Genomic DNA, 21532 nt, shown 5'->3' on the forward strand with positions numbered 1-21532 from the left:
AACGATGTATCAAGTGAGATTTAGTACTACTTTCTGTAAAAAAACTGTGACATATATCACTCTAATTTTCCGTCGCTCAACTTTGACATGATATTACGACGACAGCCATGTGGAAGGAATGCATAAAATTAAAGAAATGCTTCGTACTTTGGTTACATAGCACAATACGAATAGAAGAATTAAGTTCTAAAAACAACGTATAGGGAAAATAAACAGCGTAAAGTTCAAAATCTGATTCTTTTTAGCATCCCTGGATGCCCTCAAATTTTTAATCAATTGCAAACCCGGACATGTTAATTGTATTTCATTCTAATAATCAGGGTAAGAAAAGGGATTTTCTGGATATTAATACCGAGACGAAATTCGAAAAGATTTGCACACTCGGCAATTACGTTAGAGATTATGTAAGGAATATTAACGTGGGTGTCTATCAGGTATTTCCAGTTCAAGGTCCTCTTGCAATCCCAGCAAGTGCGCTAACCCATGTACCATAGCGACACAACTTCCCTTTCCTTACAGCACGTGCAGTAGCGTGATGTGCCGAGTAGAGACGATGTAGCCTCAGTTAAATTTCGGCAACAGGGCCACCCAGGTGACGACAGTATGGAGAGATGTTTTTCCCGACCCACAACATAAGAAAAAAAAAGATTTTCTGCCGAGACAAACTTCGGAAAACAAGATCTATTAGTTATTTTAGGTTATGTTGTGCTATCAAACGTAAACACGAGAATAAAACACTCCTGTCGATCACAAACAAACATCTGGCCGCTGTGGTGGTCGAGTGGTTATAGTGACGGACTCGCGATGCGAGGATCCGGGTTCGAACCCCACAGTGGTGGTCGGCTGAAGTTGGTTTTCTGTGGTTCCCAACTTCAAGGCGCAAATGCGAGCCGATCTCCCCGTTAAAAAGTCTCGCCACAGAGAGCAACAGTCCTACAACGAAAAATCATTCAATCATAACACTTCACTCATAGTTTGAAAAACTGGTGGCAGATGGCAGCACTACACATAGCAAGCATTACAATTACAGAGAAACAAAAAAAAAATCTTCACGTCAGGTTTCACTACACGTACACGCACGTTTCCGCATGTACCGGTTCGTTGGGGGTTCCGCGGGGGGTTGTGGGCGGGGTGCATGTGTCGTGTAGCAGTAGTAGGTAGGGCTCGTAGGTAGGGTAAAAAAAAGGGCTCGGGGATCCATGATGTTCTTAAGTCAGCCACCTCGTTGGGCAATTTGCTTGTTGTGGTGTTGTATTTGTAACACCCGTTGAAAAGTTTTTGTTTTTACAAAAAGAAGTACTGAGAAGTGATATTCGATTGAGAGCGAACATTGTGATGATGATGTTACCCTATTACTTACTAATCTACTTACGACACATACTTGTTTTTTGTGTCAATGAAAAAAAGCTTTCTATCTCCAAAGCTGGTTTTTTTTTCTTTCACTCATCTTTTCAAAAGAAAACTGTACGTAGGAATGAGAGGATGATATATTATATGATTAATAGCCATCTCCACGATGAGTATTAAAGATATTTTCGTGATCAACAGAATGATCACACATTCCTCTGCACGACATCTTTAAATATGAATCGAATAATGCATATATAATTAACATCCATTTGTTTTTAATATCGCGTTATATGCTATAGCGACGCTCGAATTTTTGCCTTTGACATATTGCCGTATCACGCTTCTACCTATTCCATGTTATCCGTATTTCAAATTGTTAGTGAAGTGTAATGATTGGAAATTTGAGCCGTTGTCATTCTCTGCCGCTAGATTTTCCAACATGATGACTTTTATAATGGAAAATAGTATTTTGTATGTAGCATTAAATGATAACAACAAACCATTCATTTATTCCGTAAAAAATGCTTAGTAAAGTAAGAATTACGAATACAAACTTCTTTCCCGGTATGACTGATATCACAGTGGGTAACACCGAGGCCGATACAGCGAAAAAGAAATGCGGCATATATTATATGATCTATTGTAATGAATTTTGTATTCATTAGTAAAGTCTATTGACGGGAAACGAGCATAAATTGTTAACCATATTTTTTGCATTTTGCAACGGGAAAAATCCTTTTTTCCCCCCGAGCATTCCCGAAATCATAATTCTTATTTAGTTTTCGTTGATTATTGAGAATAATGCATTACTACCTTTCTCCCTCTTGAAGTGGGTCCCTAACAGGAATCATCATCGATTGTGCTCTCTATGATTTTAGCTACTGCTACTATTACTCAACCGCATATGCACCATGTACACATTCCTCTGGGGGGAGCGGTAGCCTATAGGTCGATAAGATTCACCTAAAATGCCAAAGTTTGATTAGAGGTGTCGCAGTTCGATACCGGGTTCGTCCTTGTCAGAAACTTTCCTGACGCAGGGGTACAACAGAAACGGCGACATGACCACCGAAAAAGATTGCTACCGCAAGGAGTCTCACATCGAGGAGTTAGCGCACCAACCTCTCGGTGAGTATAAAAACCGGCTGCCGTTTGGAATCGACAATAAACTATAGCTACCAGTCTAATTAGCTCTCGCGTGCTGAAAATGACCGTGGTGTAACGAAAATGATCAAACATTCCTCGTGGGAAATTCTAAGGAATTGATCGAAATGTGCGTGTACGTGTTGTGAATCTAACGTGAAATTTGTTTCTTATACTACTTGTCATGTGTAGTGCTGTTATCCGCTATCAATTTTTCTGACAATGAGTAAGGTAATGATTGAATAATTGTACCGTTGTAGGCATGTTCCTCTCCTACTGTGGCGATCTTATTGTAGCTATAGAAAAAGTGTTTCATCGCACATTTTGGTAATATTCATCTTAAAACCGTTGCTCTGATGCTCATATAGACGCAACTCCACCCTCTGAGTAAATATGATTAGATAACCGTCTTTTGTTACTCGGTAGTTTTAGCAGTGAAAGAACTGGTCTGGAATACAAACAAGATAACACTGAAGTATTTCTTGCCTAGAAAATAATACTGAAAAGATTTATCATAGAGTGGCAAAACCCATTCATGAAATCACCACATTTGGTAGAGTGTATTCGTGAAAGTGGTTCGTTTATTCTAGATTAGATCCAATGTTTTTCTTTTTCTTTGTCAATGTTTTTTTATACGTGGAATTTCCTTAATGGCGTCGGACGTACATCGATTAAACTCTATTTCATAATTGGAGTGAAACCATTCAGGAAAACAGCGGCCATAGAAACGCTTCTACTTGAGAGCTTTTTGCAGAATTACGTCGGGTTATGCCTTAGATTTCCTGCCGCTCGATCTAAGCTCCTTCCAGTCGATCGCCGCTGAAGAAGCTCTCAGCTTCGTTAAGATCGTAACACGATCAACCGAACAAATCACGGAAAATACATCTCCGACACTCGAAAAAGGCACCCGCGCCACTCACTCGTGATGAGCGAACGGAAAGTCTCGTCCTAATTACAAACACCTCGTTCGAAGAGGAAAAAGCCGAGGAAACACTTTCGATAACTTTTGATAAATTGATTTATATCCCCTTTTGGTTGGGGGCACTGATTGAAGGCGCCGTCTCCCGGAAAAGGTCAAGAAGCAGTAATACGAGAGAGAGATAGAAAATTCCCCCGCGAAACCTTTTTTGATGTCTTTTAGTAGTTAACGAAAAGCCGACGGCCACAATCGAACCTAGAGTGGCAACAGCAACGAAAGGAAGGTTCACATCAGCAACAAGAAACGCTATTCACTAATTGTGTACGAGTGTGTTGAAGAGACATTTCGGCCGTTGTCTTCACGTGGTCGGCGTCGTTTGTCACTGCACGGAGAAGAGGTAGCAGCAACCCCTCGCACGAAAATGAGGGCGAGATTCCCAAGGCTAATTGGACACGACAAACAAATTCGAGCCAACAATCCTTTGACTACATTTCACGAGCCAGAACCAAGTCTAGGAAACACCGCTTTCTAAAGCGCAGACTATTTCGAAACAAAAATTTCGTTTCCCTTGATTCGCTGGCAATATAAGATTACATTACCTAGTAAAGTCAAACTACTACTCAACCATACATGCGCCTCTTGAACATTTCCACCTCAAGAATTTCCAACCGATTTGTGCATGCCGGAACATGCGCTTTTGTAACTTTATACGAAACACGGTGTTGCTCCAACGCAGTGTTTCCCAAAGCGGGCGATATTTCTTACTGAGGGGCGATGAAATGGTCCAGAGGGGGACGGTAGAAACTCTGGGTATACCATAGGATCTTATCGGTCGACGAGTTGGATGGGCGGTGAGAACGAAAAAAGATTGAAGAAGAAGGCGGTAGAAAAGGAAGTTTAGGAACCTCTGTTCTAAACGTATTTATGTTGTGCAGAGCTTTGTTTGCGTTATACTGGTGCCACCACCTGTCTTCCATATTTCAGTAAGAAAATGACAAATGTTACGTAAATACCGTGTCCCACATTAATTAATGTTAGGTTATGTAAATATCGTTGTGCAGTGGGGAGATTTTTTTTTAAAATGGGAGACATCGGTTCGCATTCGCACCTCGAAGTTGGAAAACAGTGTAATTTTACTACTCATCGTTAATTCACTTCCTAAACACTGTGGAAATTCTGTATGCCGGAATGTGTTGTTTGTGAGTATTATGTGTGCCTTCCAAGTATTTATGATATCAGAGTTGTGCATCGGGGAACAAGGGTTGGCATTTTTAATGCAATTAGGCATAGCCACCCTTCAGAAACGCCTACACTTTTCTAACCAAGCACGGGGTTCTCCCGATGAAGATCCACTGCATAGGTTCTTTTTCCCTCTCTTAAAATTCAATTTTTGTTTTACTTTTTCTTAAAATAATTCTTTTTTTTGCGTACGTATATATTTATGTGTTAAAAAGTTACGAAATTTAAATTTTTATACGGGTCGGTCCTATAAGTGATACCTTGCACAAAACTCTGTGTTCTAGAAAACTAGTAAATCTTAGCTTATGTGATTGGTTTTGCTCAAAAACTTTTCGTCCGCAACTTTTATCGCGAATGAAGAAGCGAACACGACGACATTCGAAGCGTTTCCTAAACTGCAAAATGGCGTTTCTTTACACGTCCCCGATGTCCAATGGAATTTCTTTCGCCCGCTAGATTACACCTTGTCCCGTTTCTTTCGTGTATATAACGTCGAGTTTAAGATCATATCACCTTTTTTTTTCCTGAAAAAAATGTCTCTTCGGTTGCGTTTCCTCCAGAAAAAAGGGACGCCAACACCAGTTCCCAAATACGAGTTCGTTGCGTTAAAAAAAAGGAAACCATTTTTATCTTCTCCTTTTATCCTTTCCGTGCAACGTTATTATTCACACTCCATATCCCACATTCCTCGATCCTCCTGTCGGTAGAACCAACTCCAACGGTGGGAAAAAAATGGTCGAAAGCCCTCCGGAGAGAAATAAATCTGGAGGAATAAAATGGCCGAAATGTCCTTCCAGTTCCACAGTGGGGGGGGGGAGGGGGGGGGAGGAGTGGAACTCTACCTATACATACACTGAAATATCTATAACAAAGTTATGATAATGAATGGGAAACATAGAAAAGCAAGGGCGCGGTACCCCAGGTCGATGAGTTACTCGCCTAAAGTAGCAAAGGATGTTTGGAGGTGTCGCGAGTTCGATACCCGGTTCGTCATTGTCAGAAAACTTTCCTGACGCAGGGGTACAACAGAAACGGCGACGTGACCGCAGAAAAAATTGCTACCGCAGGGAGTCCCCCATCGAGGGGTTAGCGCACCAACCTCTCGACGAGTATAAAAAAACAATCCAGACGTTCGGAATCGACAATAAATTGGAGGTCCCGGTCTAATTAGCCCTCGTGTGTGGAAAATGACCGCGGTGCGACAAAAATTATCAAATAGAAAAGCAACTCACGTTCCGATTTAGTTGAAATTAAATGGAAATCGCGTTCCGTATTTTGGTGCACTCTTGAAAACGCTCAAGAATCGCTCCGAACACAGTTCCTCTAACTACGTCATCATATTCGCCTAATGCAGTCAAACTCGGTTATAACGGCATCGAAGACTCCGTGAACTTTTGTCGTTATAACCAAGGTTGCCGTTTTCGATGGAAAATGTAATCAGACGCAATAAAATGCTGGGCAAGAAGCTGTTATTTCGTTGCGATTAGGGCGACCATATTTGATCCAGAGAAAACGAGAAATTGGTGTCATGAATACGAGATATCACGAATTCTCACCATAAAACCTAGTCAGTCCTAATTTAACGAACCGGTTAATACCGAAATTTTTATTCGTTAAATTGAGGAAAATCATTAGATCAGTATTGAGAAGTTAATACAAATAACACTCATATATATATAACACAAGCTTCAAAAAAATTTCGCTGAATCGTGGAATTCGTTAAATCGGAGTTCGTTACATCGGTGTTCGACTGTATTTCTTTCGCCAACTGTCAGAGAAATCACCAAATATGGTTAAGTAATAATCCTCGACAAGAAATATAGTACTGGAAAATATGCAATGATTTAAAATGTATTTCACGGGAAAACATTAACATGGCAAATAAGTGATTCATTTTTACACAAAATTTATAAATTTCTCAAAAAACTTTCATCTCTGATTCTAGCAAAGATTAACAATTACAGAATTGTTAACGAGGACGAATCTTCGTCCGGAAAAAAAATCCAGGATCTTTTTTGCAATAGAAAAAGTCGGTAAGGGCAAAAATGCGGGAGAATACAGTAGTATCTCGTAGTGTATGAGCCACGCTAATTAGCAGGGTCACAACTAGACATGAAAATTTACTCGGCCGCTGGGTAGCAGTGCCCATTTTGCTCCCCCTCTTTTCGTAATTTTGGAGTTAACAGTTAACTTAGCACCCTTCCTGATCCAGCACCAGGGGCAACAAACCCCTCTGCCCGCCCCTAGTTGAGACCCTGCTAATTAGAAGTACGTGGGAGCGCCACAAACTCCGACAAAAAATATTTTTTTTCCATCATTAGATATCAAAAACGACGAAAAATGGGTTGTTATATCCAAGTTCGTGGCATTTTCATCGACGTAGTAAGCAGTGCTAATTAACTATTCTCTGTGGGAATCACCCAGGACCACCAATTCTCGAAGTTATAACCGAGTTCGATTGTATTTCGATGAAGAAGGTAGCATCTGACGAATACGATGGCATGAGTATGTCTGATATCATGTTTAATACGGTGGTGGTGCATCAATCCACACGCCAACGTGTGTCAATGTAAAAGCCAGCTTAAAACGGGACACGATCAGAGTGATTCCGAGGAATACTCCGCGATGGATAATGCTGCTTGAATGAGAATGTATTGTGAGGGGGGGGGGGAGGACAAAAGGACATTCACATTCATACTACGATAGCTTCGTACGTAATGCGGAACGAGAGGGCCGTAATCGAACAATACGTGCCCGAGAATCGAAGCGAAATGCCGACCGACCAGGAAACGTGAATGAAATACCTATAATTGGATTCGTGGACACGCCATTCCTGGAGGTCACGCGTTCAATGTCAAGAGAGAAAGAGAGAGAGAGAGGGCCACCCTTAAGAGTTCGAGACAAGCAGGAGCAGGAATGAACGAATCTTGGAAAAAATTTGCATGCCCAATCAAAATAATAAATGTCCAAAAATCGATATTTTACATGCCGAAAAAATATTACTAAATATGCAAACCATATAGATTATCACACACTGAATTTACTTACTTAAAAATGAAAGTAATAATAATTTATTTGCATATAAGAAATCGAAACTTCGAAAGGAACACAAAAATTATGAATCTGAAATCAGTCGAACCACCTAATTTGATTTTCTTTTGTTGGCGTAGGAAAAGAAGTCGCCAAGTCGCTCTTCAGCCAGGTCCGTCTTAACCCTTTCAGTACCACATGAAGGAAAAATGAAATAATTGTCCTGAAAAATTTTTGGTATGTCATTTTAGTTCTAATTAATGCCTAAAAATACTTTTTTTTTCTAAAAAAATTATTTAGTACACAACGATTTAATTAAAACCTGGTATTTGAAAGTTTCACCCGCTTAGAATAAAAGTAAAAACTATCAATTCCATTTTTTCATGAATTTTAATAAATTTTTCACGTTTTGTAACGAAATAACATCGAATTGCATCGATTTCAAATAAACTTTATACGATTTACCTAACTGCTATGTTTTTCGAAGTCTACCCATTTTCAATGCTTTACTAATTTACGACTTCTATCGGTTTTGGACTTGCCATTCCTTGTGTAGTATTGTATATTTTTGTATTTAATTGTATATTTTTATATATTATTATTATTATAGTGACGCAGATTTCGTTTCTTACCGCAAGGGGCGCTGCATTTGGTTTCCCTCACCTCCTTCACACTTCTGTTATCTTCTTAAGATAGTTTCGGAGAGTGTTTGTCCATGAGTATATAAAGGTTGAAACATTATGAATTAGAAAATAATTGAAATTAATGAATGAGGCTTTTTGAATCACGTGATATTTCACTTTTTCCTTTGGGGGACATACAAACCATCTCCAAGGCAACCAACATGGCGACTTCCCCGGCAGAGCTATCAAGAGCAAATTTGGGCGTTCACTCTAAACTTCAAGAATTCTGAAGCCTATATTACGACACGATCTTGGCCATTCGATGAATTTATCATCCAAGAATGTCGTTTAGGACAGATACAAATAAAAGGTGAAAATAAGGCGTATCATCAATAGAGGGGAAGAAAAACTATATCAATCACAAGTACATTATACTAATGCGTTTTTACTCAGTAAAAAATAAGTATACTTAAAAGAAAATAAAAGAAAGCACATTAAAAATTGAAAATTGCATGGCAGGCTCCCACTGATTAACACATGCTGATTATGTATGCCATGTATTTGTTCTCATCCAGCTTTGATATTGCAAACATTTGTATCCGAACTGTCTTTTTCAACTTTTGCATTGGCTCTCTTGTTTGGGAATCGGAGAACAAATCATGTTCTTCGACTCTTTGTTTAAAGCATAGCAATTAGGTGAATCCTTGAAAAACCCACTGTGAAATCTATGAAAAACTAGAAGAACGAAATGTACCCCATTTTGTTGAATATATGAAAAAATTAAAAAAATTAAAAAAAGTAACTTGTATAGTATAAAAAACCATTTCTTTTTATGGTGTGATAACCGGGGTACATAAAAACAGATAAAAAGTAATCTCATTTGGATACATTTTGGAATTTTATGTAAAAGTAAATGTAAAATTGTCTCGTATCCATGTTTAAGGCCTTACTTCTTTTGTAATTTTCATCATAAATTGAGAATTTTGTCTTAATCATGTTGTGTTTGTATGTGCTTTTTTGTGTTTGCGTTTTTTCTGCGTTTATTTTGTATTTTTTGGTTGACAGTAATAATTTTGTCTTGTACGTGTGTTTTTTTTTATTTTATATATTTATTTTATTTATTCCTTAATTATAATGTAACTTGTTGAATCATCATTTGCCGCTGGATAGTAAATGTGCTTCTCGTAAATTCACTTCAGTTTTTCTGCATATATAAAAAGAATAAATTTAATTTAATTTGAAGTAGAATGCATTAAAATTAGTAAAAGATACTAAACTGAATGAGAGAAAATCACTGAAAATTCATTCATTTTAAGAAATCGAGTATAACGGAATTGAAGATTGAAAACCAAAAACTCCGCTTTGGGAAAGCATTGACTGTGAGAACTTTTACGAAAGAACTAGTGAATGGAAGATTCCTACTAAATAATTTAGAGAGAAATGATGCTCAGTTTATATTATATGTATAAATTATCTGGTAATTTTTAGGTCACGATGTACCATGTTCAATAGCGATTTAGAAACAGTAAAAGAGGACTTTCGTATTGGTAGTTGAATTTGTAAGTCTTGTTGACTAAAAATTCCTTGTCGATTTTTGTTATTTTGTTTCAATAATTTTTATCACTTTTTAATATTTTTATCACTTTTTAATATTTTTATCACTTTTTAATATTTTTATCACTCTTTTAATGCTCTTATCACCATTATCATTTTTAAAAGTTTTTTTAAGTCATTTTTATTATTATTTATCATTTTTTAAAGTTTCTTTTACCATTTTTTTTAAGTTTCTTTCATTATTTTTACTGTTATTCATCCCTTTACTTAAAGTATAATTATTTTATTGAACACTTGAGGAAGCTTCTGAGAAAATTGGTGCTAGAGAGAATAAAAGTTGAAATGTCATGAAGGATGTCCACTCTTTAAATTTTATTGGCACACACATCATACCAGAAACCGTAGTTTATGTTTTTCTTAGCCTCTTTATTCTCATCAGTAACCGAAAAATTATGCCTCTCGTGGTAGCAATGTCTTCTAAGAAAGTGTTCGTTTCGGTGAATGGTAGTGAGTTGACCGCGTGCACTTTAAATGTTTGTGCGTGTGCATGACATGAAATAGCGATATCTAAGGGGAATAATGCTGCGAGGAAATAAATAATCAGCAAAATCTTCCTTCAAATCAGTAATACAGGAAAAATTGAATGTTTATAGGGTGATGATGAAGCTCTACGAAGTTTCAGCTGAAGAAATCAATAACGTTATATTGAAATCCTTGTATGCAGCTAGAGTGCTTAGTGAGAAATACATTTATACACAGAGAATTACATTTAAATTTAGTAAGAAATGTATGTATTCAACCAATCATCTCATAGTTAATTATTTTAATTCTTTATTTCATTTACTAATGGTAATCATTTTATCTATTTGATTTTTATTATTTTTGTGTTATCATTTTATTTTCATTGTTAGTTTTTTCATCGTTACTATTTCATGTTTCATTTTTTCATTATCTTTGTTATTTTATTTGTATTAGCGTATTATTTTAATAATTCGAAATAATTAATTATTTCTTATTTTTATTATTTAAAATTTTTTTTTTGTAAATAAAACTTATTTTTAATTTTTTTTACTTTTATTTAAATTTATTCTAAATCCCTTTTTATTTTACATTTGTTTCAAATAATTTTTATTTTAATCCCAGATTTTCCTATAATTATGTTTCTTTTAAAACGATTCAGCGTTAACAGCAATGTAGTAGATTGTAAAAGAACGACGACATTTGCGGAAAGATGATATGGAGTTGGAAAGGAAGTTAAAACGACTGACAACGCAAACTAATTACTAAGACAAGTCTGAGATAAATAGAAGTTCAAGTTATAAATAAATTTGATTCTTAACTATATTTTTCATTTTTAAATACATTGTTTTAGGGTACCTTTGAAATCATGATATAATCAATTTGGAAAAGAAGGAACTGCTAACATTTTCGGATCTTTTCTTTGCACGGATGCCTTCACAGATCCTGTATTTGGCAATGAATGAATGAATGAACACGCCAGGGTCTCTGCCACCGGACTTATCCCTTTGCCGAGATCTCTTCCAGTCCAGCTTCGTGGCAGAGTCTGGAGCAAAGTGTGAGTGCACCTAACAGTCTGAGTGTGTAGCTAGTGTTATGTATGATATTGCAGTGCTGCCATCTATACTTCAAATTGTGAGTGAAGTGTAATGATTGAATATTTGTAACGTTGTAGGCCTGTTGCTCTCTGTGGCGAGACTCTTTAACTGGGAGATCGGCTCGCATTCGCGCCTTGAAGTTGGGAACTACAGAAAACCAACTTCAGCCGACCACCACTGTGGGGACCGAACCCGGGTCCCCGCATCGCGAGTCCGTCATTATAACCACTCACCCACCACAGCGGCTCACGTATTTGGCAAAAAAATTCTCTTAAAACAAGGAAAACTAATGCAGAAAACATCTAAAATCTATGTGACTGAACACTATAAACTAGAGGGATAAGGGAATACGAATATATCAGCGATATATATATATACGGTGATGACAGGGGTGTAAGGGCATGTAAAGACATCCTTTAAACTCGTAACATGATGTCGTCAAAACACGCATCATTGGGGAAAAAAGAAAGAGACAGGAAGTGCCGAAAAAAGAAGAAGGTAAGAATCTTGGCAAAAACCGGAAATTGGGACAAAAACCCCCCCCTCGTAGATGATGGTGGCAACACTCTTGAGTGAAATGTCCCGTTTTTTTGAAATATGGTCACGTAATACTCGAGGAGTCTAGAAGCTTGTCAAAAATATTTATAGCGTCCGTAGTCCTCAATGATCCGTAGTCACTAATTACCAATAGAGATAAGTCAACACAGTGGTTAAAAACGATAACGGAAGTCACAAGAGATAACACACCGGAACTATAGAGATAAACAACACATGTCACTTAATTAACGCCAGAAGTCATAGTAAAGGTAAGACACCGGAAATCGATATCAATAAGGCAGCAGCAGCCAATAGCGAAAGGCAACGGAAGTGCAAAAAGACACCGGAAGTCGTTTAATAAACAACAGATGTCACTCAATAAACACCGGAATTCCATAGCGATAAAACAATGGAAGTGCGATGAAACACCTCGTATTATATCTCAGCGGCCACTTCCGGCGGTGGACCGGGGTCCATACTACTTTTTATCATGACTGCCTAACGAGTTCAGTGGAATTTCAATCATATGTATAGGAAAACTTGCACCGCCGCTGATGAAAAAATGAAAGCTTATAATTCTTTTTGACATGCCCGGTAAAAGTCAGCCAATAGATTCAGTCCTGGTCCAACACCAGCTAAAGCAGATTATTCTGTTCTATCCGGCCAATGTCCGAAATTCGGGTTTTCGCCGGTCCCTATATATCGATCCCTATGATTCGGGTCATCGCCCCGTTGGCGTATTTTTGCAATAATTATGTGATAATTATGGGCATTTAGAAATAGCCATAGCTAACCATAATTATTATCCTTAGCTATGGCAAACCTAAGGACCAAAGGAATATGAATATCGGTATCTTTATGCTCCAAATATAGGAATTGACATACATGGGGCCAACCAAAGAACGGCGAAATCCCAAATTTCGGACATTGGCCCGGTGAACTGGGCTGGCCAGATCGTGAGGTGGCCAAGCCTTCAGGCTTTGGCAGACACGTATATACTTATGTTGAGTTTTTCACTGTATTGTATTGTAATGTGAATATATATGATGTATATATAATATATGAATTAAATGTGCAATTTCAGAGAAAACTATAGATAATCGTTTTTTTCAAGGGCACACCGAATTATACATAACTGACTATTTTTGTTTCGGACTCAGAAACTTTGTCAAAATTAGTTGTTCAGCTTGTTACGATTCAGAAAACCATTGCTGAACACAGTTCGAACGTGAATTCAACCTTTACTTGAAGGCTGCAGATAGTACGTGGTTTTCAAGCGACAAAAAGATTGAAAATTTCTTATTCGATTGATATCTTTGCAGTGAGAAATATGCGCGCGTGAGTGTGAAACATATAATCATCTCATTTAAACACGTTTCGATGAAATTTACTTTGCGTACTTTGTAATACGTATTCGTTCTCTGATCGATTCTTTTAATATTTTTTAACTCTACTCGTGTTTCTCAACTTTTCTTCTGCGCAACAGTGTAGGGTGGGTGACGATGATCACTCAATGTCGAGACCAACCCCTTCCTTGTTGTCTAAATATTGCATGAAAATAAAAGAAGAAAAAAGAGAATTGTCTTGGCAAACTTTTTTCGGAGCGGGCAAGATTTTGGCAGGGCAATATAATTTATTATAAAAATCTATTTATTATAAAACATTTGTATTATTTAGGTTACCGGAATTATTTAGGGAAATAATACGCTTTCCAGAGACTTGGTTTTAGAAGAAACAGACGTGTGTGTGTGTGAAATGAGAGAGTTCAAAGCGAATGCTTTCGCGATTTTTCTGAAGCAGAAAAAATTCCATCACTTTTGCAATGTCGATTTTATATTGATATTTATTGATTATTTTTGACGCAATTAATGTTTCACTCCCCGCGGTTGTTTGTTTTCTCATGTAATGACGTATGTTCAACGTAAAGACAATTTTTGCTGGCTATTTATAATCTTACATGTTATTCTGGTAATATTATATGTGATTTTTTTTCTTGCCAAATTAAAGTGCTCATTGGCTATTTAATCAACATTTATGTGCAAAAAACGTGAAACTTTTTATTTCCAAGCAAAAATAAATAATAATAAATATAAAAATTAAAAAAAGAGGTTCGTGAAGTTTCTCTTTTGTAACTGATATATTGACAGAAAGAAAAATTAATTACATTGTGGCATTATACAATTTATTAATGATTATTATGATTTATTAATTTTTTATTCCATAAAAACAGGTTGGCAAGGGCGTGCCGTGGTGATCAGAACCGTCTCGGTAAAAATTACTAGAAAATAAAAATTTCAACCGGATTATCTTTTTTCTCTTGGAATCAGCTATCATTTCTTCCAAGCTGACGAAATCGTTGGAGAACGTGAACGAAAAAAATCGCATCGCTACTTAACAGTTTACTTCTTGAAAACGTCGACGTTTGACGTGAACAGACATTTTTTTTCATTCAGCAACCATTAGTTAAGATTTGGCAACCAAACCAAGTGGGATGCACGGTCAACGTGATAGTGGCTACATATTTTTCCCTCTGAAGAAAGCACCCATAGTGGGTCGAAATGCATTAGAAATTTTGCATTTTTTCATGTGTTTACTTTTTTTTCGTTGATGATTTCTGAGTGTTATTTTCATGCTTGAAATTCTTGTATGACTACTAGTTGTATGGTGTTTGACAGATACAAAGTGCGTTTTTCTATGCACAGTTAAAACTAGTGAGAAATGCAAAGCTCACAGCAACAGAGATTTATTGAATAAAAACTAAATTAACTATTAAAAAGTACATTTTGACTCTTCAAATATCAATACGGCAATGAAAAAATAAGTAATGGTGTCTGAAAAACGAATTTCAGACGTAATTCTGTCTGAAGGAAATGTCTTGCAGATCTGAAGAGGGGTATTTTCGGTCCAATAATGTCGAAATCTGAAAGGCGTTTCAAGAGTACTGCTAGGTTAGAAAATCTAAAGTAATTTACCTTGAGATTTGAGAAGTATGTAAAATTTAAGTACAAATATAAGAGGGACGAAAATTTATGAAATACACCTGCCTTTTTCCTTCTTAACATGGCTTCATAAATTGCCTTCTGGTCCAAAAAAATCTTCCAAGCCCTATCTTGAAACATCCCCTATGATCTATACAAACGAAAGTCTGAATTGCCACCTATCAGTCGAGTGGTTTGGGAGCTAGCTTCTGACTGTGCACGTCTGGGTTCGAATCCCGGTTTGGGCATGGTTGTCTACTAACACTAACAAATTCCCTGGAAAGATCATACGAATCTCTTGGGAATACGTGAGGATCATGTTATATATTTTAAATATTATTATTTATTTAGTACGCTTTAAATGTTTTGATAACACGCAGGCCCATCGAGAAAGAAATAATCTGATCGTGTTTGGAGGAAAGAAAACAACTTTCACTCTTTCTCATGGGTTGAAATATATGTAGAGGTGGAGACCGAATGAATTATCATTAACGAGCATTAATGATAATTATCATTAGAAAAAATTTCTACGATTGTCTAAAATCGTAGGACATTAGGCATGAATCTGACCATTTCGCAAAAAAAATCATCGTAGTTTCATTATATACATTATTCGGATCGACTGAACAATTCTTACTTGATTATCGCTGAATAATCGGCACTATATTCGGTCGAGCTCTCTGAGTCAACTAGCAACAATCTATTGCTTAAAATGCTTAAATGATTACGCTTAAAATTTGAAGAATGTGAGTTGTTCATAGAAAATATGGTTTAGCTAAGTCGTAACGTAACTCGGTCCGATTATTGATTTATTCAATTTCTCTCTATCGATAAGGACGTCACAATCTTCTTTTGCTCTTCTTGGAACGGCTTGTGACTTTTTTATAGGCTTCGTAAACAAGATGTTTTGGGTTCAATGACCTACACTTTCGATACTCTACGAATGCAAGGGTGATCTACCAAAAAGTTTCCTAAGCAACTGAGTAACGGACGTAAAGATCATTTAATGAAATTTGGATGTGTATCAATTATATATATATATATATATACAATGCAGAAGAATCCCGTTATAACGAACGCCAAAAGACCGGAGGAATCACTTCGTTAAAACGAAATTTCATTATAAAGGAATTCCAGGGTATCTGCATTGTTCCTATGTAAACTTATTTGGGGGATTAGAAAAGTGTTCGTTAAAACGAGATTTTCGCTATAACGGTATTCGTTAAAACGGGATTCGACCCGTCTCCCCCCCCCATATCTTTAAAGTGGCGAAAATAATGTCTTAGAAAAGCAACTACCATTTCGCGTTTTAACGTCTTTTGTCAATATAGTAAACCATATCACTGTTCTGCAAATGAAAATAGAAATCGTTTTTTAGAGATAACAGTCGTAATTTTTATGGAAATCTGCCTCCTGAATTCAAATCGGTAATTTGTTTCTCTGTGTCAGGCATAGTTTACAAATTATAGGCAATTCCAGGATTTTTTTTACTTTTTTTTTCCACGCTGTGTATCTATATAGGCAAAATATGTACTAATTACTCTTCCAGTCACTTTCAAATTTGTATTGGAACATTCAAATAGAATGAAACAAAAAGTAAATTCAGGCTCATCATGTATTTTATGGGGGAAAAACACATTTTTTTTACTGGTACAAAATATCAACAAATTTATGTTTTCTCCAAGAATTTAAAAGGCTTATTTTTCTCTTTTCCTCGCTCTCTCAAATAATATTCCAGCAATAGTCGGAAAGCGCATTGCAAACTTCTATTTCCCTTCATACCACTTTTATATGGTCATTATTTCCTTATGAAACATTTCACGTTCGTCGGAAACATCACTGCAGTTCTCAGAAAAGTAATGCAGATGTGAATCTAGGAAATGCACATTTAGGGACATGGTGCATCCTAAAACTACTTGTACGCACTTATCGTCTATTGAACCAATTCTTCATAGTTGTTGGCTCTTTTCTAGAAAGAGATTTCGCTACATTCTCTAAATAAATATATGCGTCGTTTCTTTTTGGTGTCAGGCATCGTTCACAATCTGTGTCTTTCTGAAGTTTTGTAATTTGAGGACCCACAAAAACAATCTTTCGTTTATTTTTGCGGCCAAAAGACAAGGAAACTTTTTTGAAAGTTACATAAACCCCTTTCCAGATGGATTCATGGCTTTGATAAACTGTTTCATTAGACTTTATTAATCTCCATACATTATTGCAGAACGTTATCATGCTATCATTTGCAAGAAAAAAAATTCGTTCCCTATGCTTATATTCGGTAATTTCTGTGTCTGGCTGCAAAAGCTTTTTTTGTAAAACTACCGTATATCAGTCAAATTAGATATACATTGTTGTATAACTAAAAAACTGTGCCTGATAGCACATTTATATTTTTAGATTTGAATCTCCCACACCATAAATCTTAAGAAACAGATATTTTCATATAAAAAAATTTTTCCTCATGAAATAGTGTAATCGGGGGAAACCCTTAAGCATGCATAACTACGATCGCCGCCGAATTATTCTCGATTCAGCAACATTCAGAGTATCTCCATCGCCGAAGATATCTTGAGCATAGTCTTACACACTTTATCACGTTAGTACAGTGATACCAAAAGTCACCCGAAAAAAAAAGACGGTTGTTCTCGTGATCAGTAGCTAAAACCGAAAAAGTAAGAAACGAACCCGGATAGATTCTAATTCGGCCACACGATGGCAAAAAAACATAAAAAGAGAGAAAGACTTCGTTTCGGTATTTTTTGGTTTTTACGGCCAGCAGCTCGTAAAATGGTTTCTCGTCGACATCCACCACAAGATGCGTGACGCGTAGTAAATCAAGAATAGCGGGATAGGCTACTCCTGCACGCAGTTGCCTCTCTCTTCTTTTCTCACACATAGGACGCCGGTCAAAAGAGCTCCAGTATCGATAAAAACCATTGATTTCCTTCCGGTTCCTCTCATTCTATCTTTTATTCTTATTCTCTACGGCTATTATCAGAATTGGTAAAAACGGTATCGGTTTTCAACGTATCGAAAATACCTAACCAGTTAGTTAACATTTCAAAGAAGGCATGCCGGAATCAATCCTTAAATATGGCAACGGTGTATTGAGCACGATAGCTCCAAATCTCCGTGTTGAAAATTTCCAATATGCATCGACTAACGCTATCGATGTGTGAATTAGGTTCACGAGTATGGTCAGATTCTGGAAGTTTTCGATATTCCTCTAAGGAATAGTGTCGGATCGGTGTCCAGATTGTATGATTCCTGAATTTTCTTATGTCTTTTTACATATATAGTCGACGGTAAATCATCATCATCATCTTGTGAAACTAATGCAGGTTACATCATTATAAATAGAATATGTTTCAAGCCCTCCAAAAATATTTTTGATGGGGGTCGCGGCTCCCGAAGCTAATTGAATATTTTAATTTGAAGATGAAAATCTGATGCTAATGCCAAACTCAGCGATCAACCGATTCACGAAATTTAAATAATGACCAAACATTTTGAAAACTTATCACATAGATAAATGAGCGAGACAGAGGGGGAATCAGCGGATTTGATCGCATTTAATCACGGATACGACTAAAAATAAATAAATAAACTTAGTGTCAGAGTTACCGTTCATTAATTGCAAACTGATTTACGTAAGAAATAATATACTCGTGTATTTCAGAGGACGTAATTCCTTTTGAAATGACTATGAGAGATTAACAGTTGTGTTATGACCGCCAATGAGATATAATGTTTAATAGATACAATAATATGGTGAACTCAATGACGGATAGTAAATTTTATGGAGCAGAAAATATTCCAATAAATGCATTAATCATCTGATCATTATCATAGACAAAAAAAACTAAATCTCATTTTAATTTCAGTACAATAATGACACTTCTCTTAACTGGCTGAGTGTTTGCCAAAATCACGCAAACAGAGAAGAATTATTCTTATTAAACTAGAGCAAATACTTTGATTTTTAATTAAGAAGCCTCGTAACTAATTCGAAACGAGAAAATTAACGGAAAAAAGACATTTGCGTGTAGTATAGAAGAATGAAGTTATTATCATTCGCGTGATTGCACTTAGGTTAATATAAAATAATATTGTGAAATATTTATCCTGCTTATGAATGTATGTAAGCTCTAATCACATTAACGTATCAGACTACGTTCAAAACATTCATTTTATTATGAAAGCCATATTCTTCGATTCCAAAACAGGCCATGTTTTGTTTACGTGACGCTTAGAACTGAAGTTACTCCCACATTAGTGTTGCGTTTCTGCATTAAGTAATCAGTGAATGAAAACTTTGAAAGCGTTTTTACGAAGAATACTTCTTTTGACACATTTTATACTTGAGTTCTAAACCATGATCTCTAAACATCTATTAATTCTATCATTAAGGAATTTCAATGTGATATCTTGGCATATATTATCAAGGTTATGAGTCAAAACATAAGGTCTATCCCATGTATTTGTCTAATTACAGTGTTTTATATACACGATATGTTAAATGAAATTTCAAAAATTCACACGTACATCAACATATTTGGGTGTAACATATGAGCATACCATACAATCCTTTCAATTTTGGTACCAAACCTGCATCATTACTAACTCAATATGCTGTGAAAATAACAAAACATTTCATTCGTAGAATTTTTTTTGCAATAGTCTTTCGAATATTAAATGAATTTCGCTTAAAATTTAACATAAAAACGACTCTTTCATAGAAAATGGCATTGTCGTTTTCCCCATCTTGGGGCACTTTCTATCAAAAAATATTATTTCAGTTCAATCCAGTACCATTTTACAGAAAAGGGCTAAGGAAGATAGTCGGATACCTTTTAAACTATGAATAACCAATATTTTTCTAGCTCCTCTCGATCTCACGTGCTTTTAATAGAAACTCGTCCAGAAATAAGTATATAATTTTTGAAATATATCGTCAAACATTCTCGATTCGCGGGGTATCAAAAACGATTATTAGTAAACTTATTATTTTACGCTTCACACATGCTTACTGAAAATATATTTTCGCGATCGGTTATCTAGTGAATATATTTGTCTTTCGAAATAACCTCTTTATTTTCTTTTAAAGCAAAAAAGGCATAAAGGGACAACGGTAGAGAAGAAAACGGAAGAGAAAAGAGTATAAAAGCCACACACATCCTCTACCCGCCGTATATATGCCTTTTTTTTTCTTTCTGTTCCTGGCCTGTGTGTGTACTTCACTCGCTTACATACATACATAGAGAGAGAGCCAGAGGAAAAATCGATAGGACGGAACTTACCCAATTCGTAGGGAGATCTCCATGCAGTACGTCAAGCACCCATATCCAGGTTGAGGAAATGTAATGTATCCAGATCGGCGGCACATGTATCTATCTCGTCGTACAACAGTTTTACCACCACAACAACAGCAACGTCTAGAATATACCGATCAGATTTAGATTTCTTTTTTGCTCCCTTCTTCGTGACGACGCAGGGCGAAAATTAACAACGGGGAAATAGAAAAGTGCACGCAAACCCGGCTCCTTCCTTTCTTTTTGCCGTTGTTATTGTTGCAGTTGATTTCTTATAAGAAGCGGCCCGTGATCGTCGGATTCTTCACATCAGTAGCGGCACGTCCAACATCAGTGATGAAGCGGTAGCGGCGGCACATTTACACGCACACACATTTCGGAGGACGGTGGTGGATACCATCGTGATCATGATTTCGTAGCGGGTTCGGTTGGGAGACGAGGAGAACCAGATGATGATGGTGGTGGAGGGGGCATCACCAAATAACCCGACACACACCGAAATTCTCATTCATTTAATAATTAAAAAGAAAACAAAACCCCTAATAACAGAGAACATTTGGGTGGGAAAATTTAGGGTCTGAAACTGCGTGTGTGAGGGGCCACACACCGGTCCACCCTCTTGTAATGTGTGTGTATCTTTCTCTGGTAAGTGTGTGTGTGTGTGTGTCTCTGCAACGCTGGTTGGGGCGGGATTGTCAAGAACGGAGAGAGCGCGCTCTAGTCGCCCGCATTCACACCGAGACTATCCACCTATAGCTCTTCTTGCATCGTATTTGGCTTCGTTCTGTTGGCGCAGTGACATGCTGCTACTCTAATTTGCTTGTCGCCAATTGTCTTTCGTCCATACTTTGAGATCGTGTTGTAATCGCTGTGTGTGTGTGAAAAAACAAATAAAGTGTGTGTGTATTTATGACAGCATTTCTTTTTAAAATTAGAAAAACTAAATATTTTCGTGATGACAATGTAATTTCTAGTTTAAAATAACTAATGGTTGTTATTTTTTGATAAAATACGGTGTTTGAACCAGATGCCAAGTATAAAGACATGCCTGAAATTTTCTGATTGTTTTTAATACCCTTTTCAGACCCGAGAAATTCATTTTTTGGAATTTTCAAGATGTTTTTGCAATTTTGATACTCAAAAAATACATTGAAAACATATATGTCAGCAGATCTTTATTTTTTCAAATTTAAAAATTTTTTTGGAAAGAAATAATGACGCGCACACACAT

General features: G+C 36.6%; 1 protein-coding gene across 1 annotated transcript in view; it reads right to left on the minus strand.

Moving 5' to 3' along the window:
• Positions 1-21036, minus strand: part of LOC149083343 (unconventional myosin-Ia-like) — a 175660-nt gene extending 154624 nt beyond the window's left edge. Inside the window, exon 1 of the mRNA XM_089236828.1 lies at positions 20290-21036. The gene's annotated coding sequence lies outside the window, so the exon portion shown is untranslated. The remainder of the gene's footprint in view (positions 1-20289) is intronic.
• Positions 21037-21532: the final 496 nt, after the last annotated feature.

The sequence above is a fragment of the Pholcus phalangioides genome, unplaced genomic scaffold (assembly GCF_987345545.1).
Source record: "Pholcus phalangioides strain wild (caught in Gottingen) unplaced genomic scaffold, Ppha-v1.0 ptg000009l_1, whole genome shotgun sequence".
NCBI classification, from domain to species: domain Eukaryota; kingdom Metazoa; phylum Arthropoda; class Arachnida; order Araneae; family Pholcidae; genus Pholcus; species Pholcus phalangioides.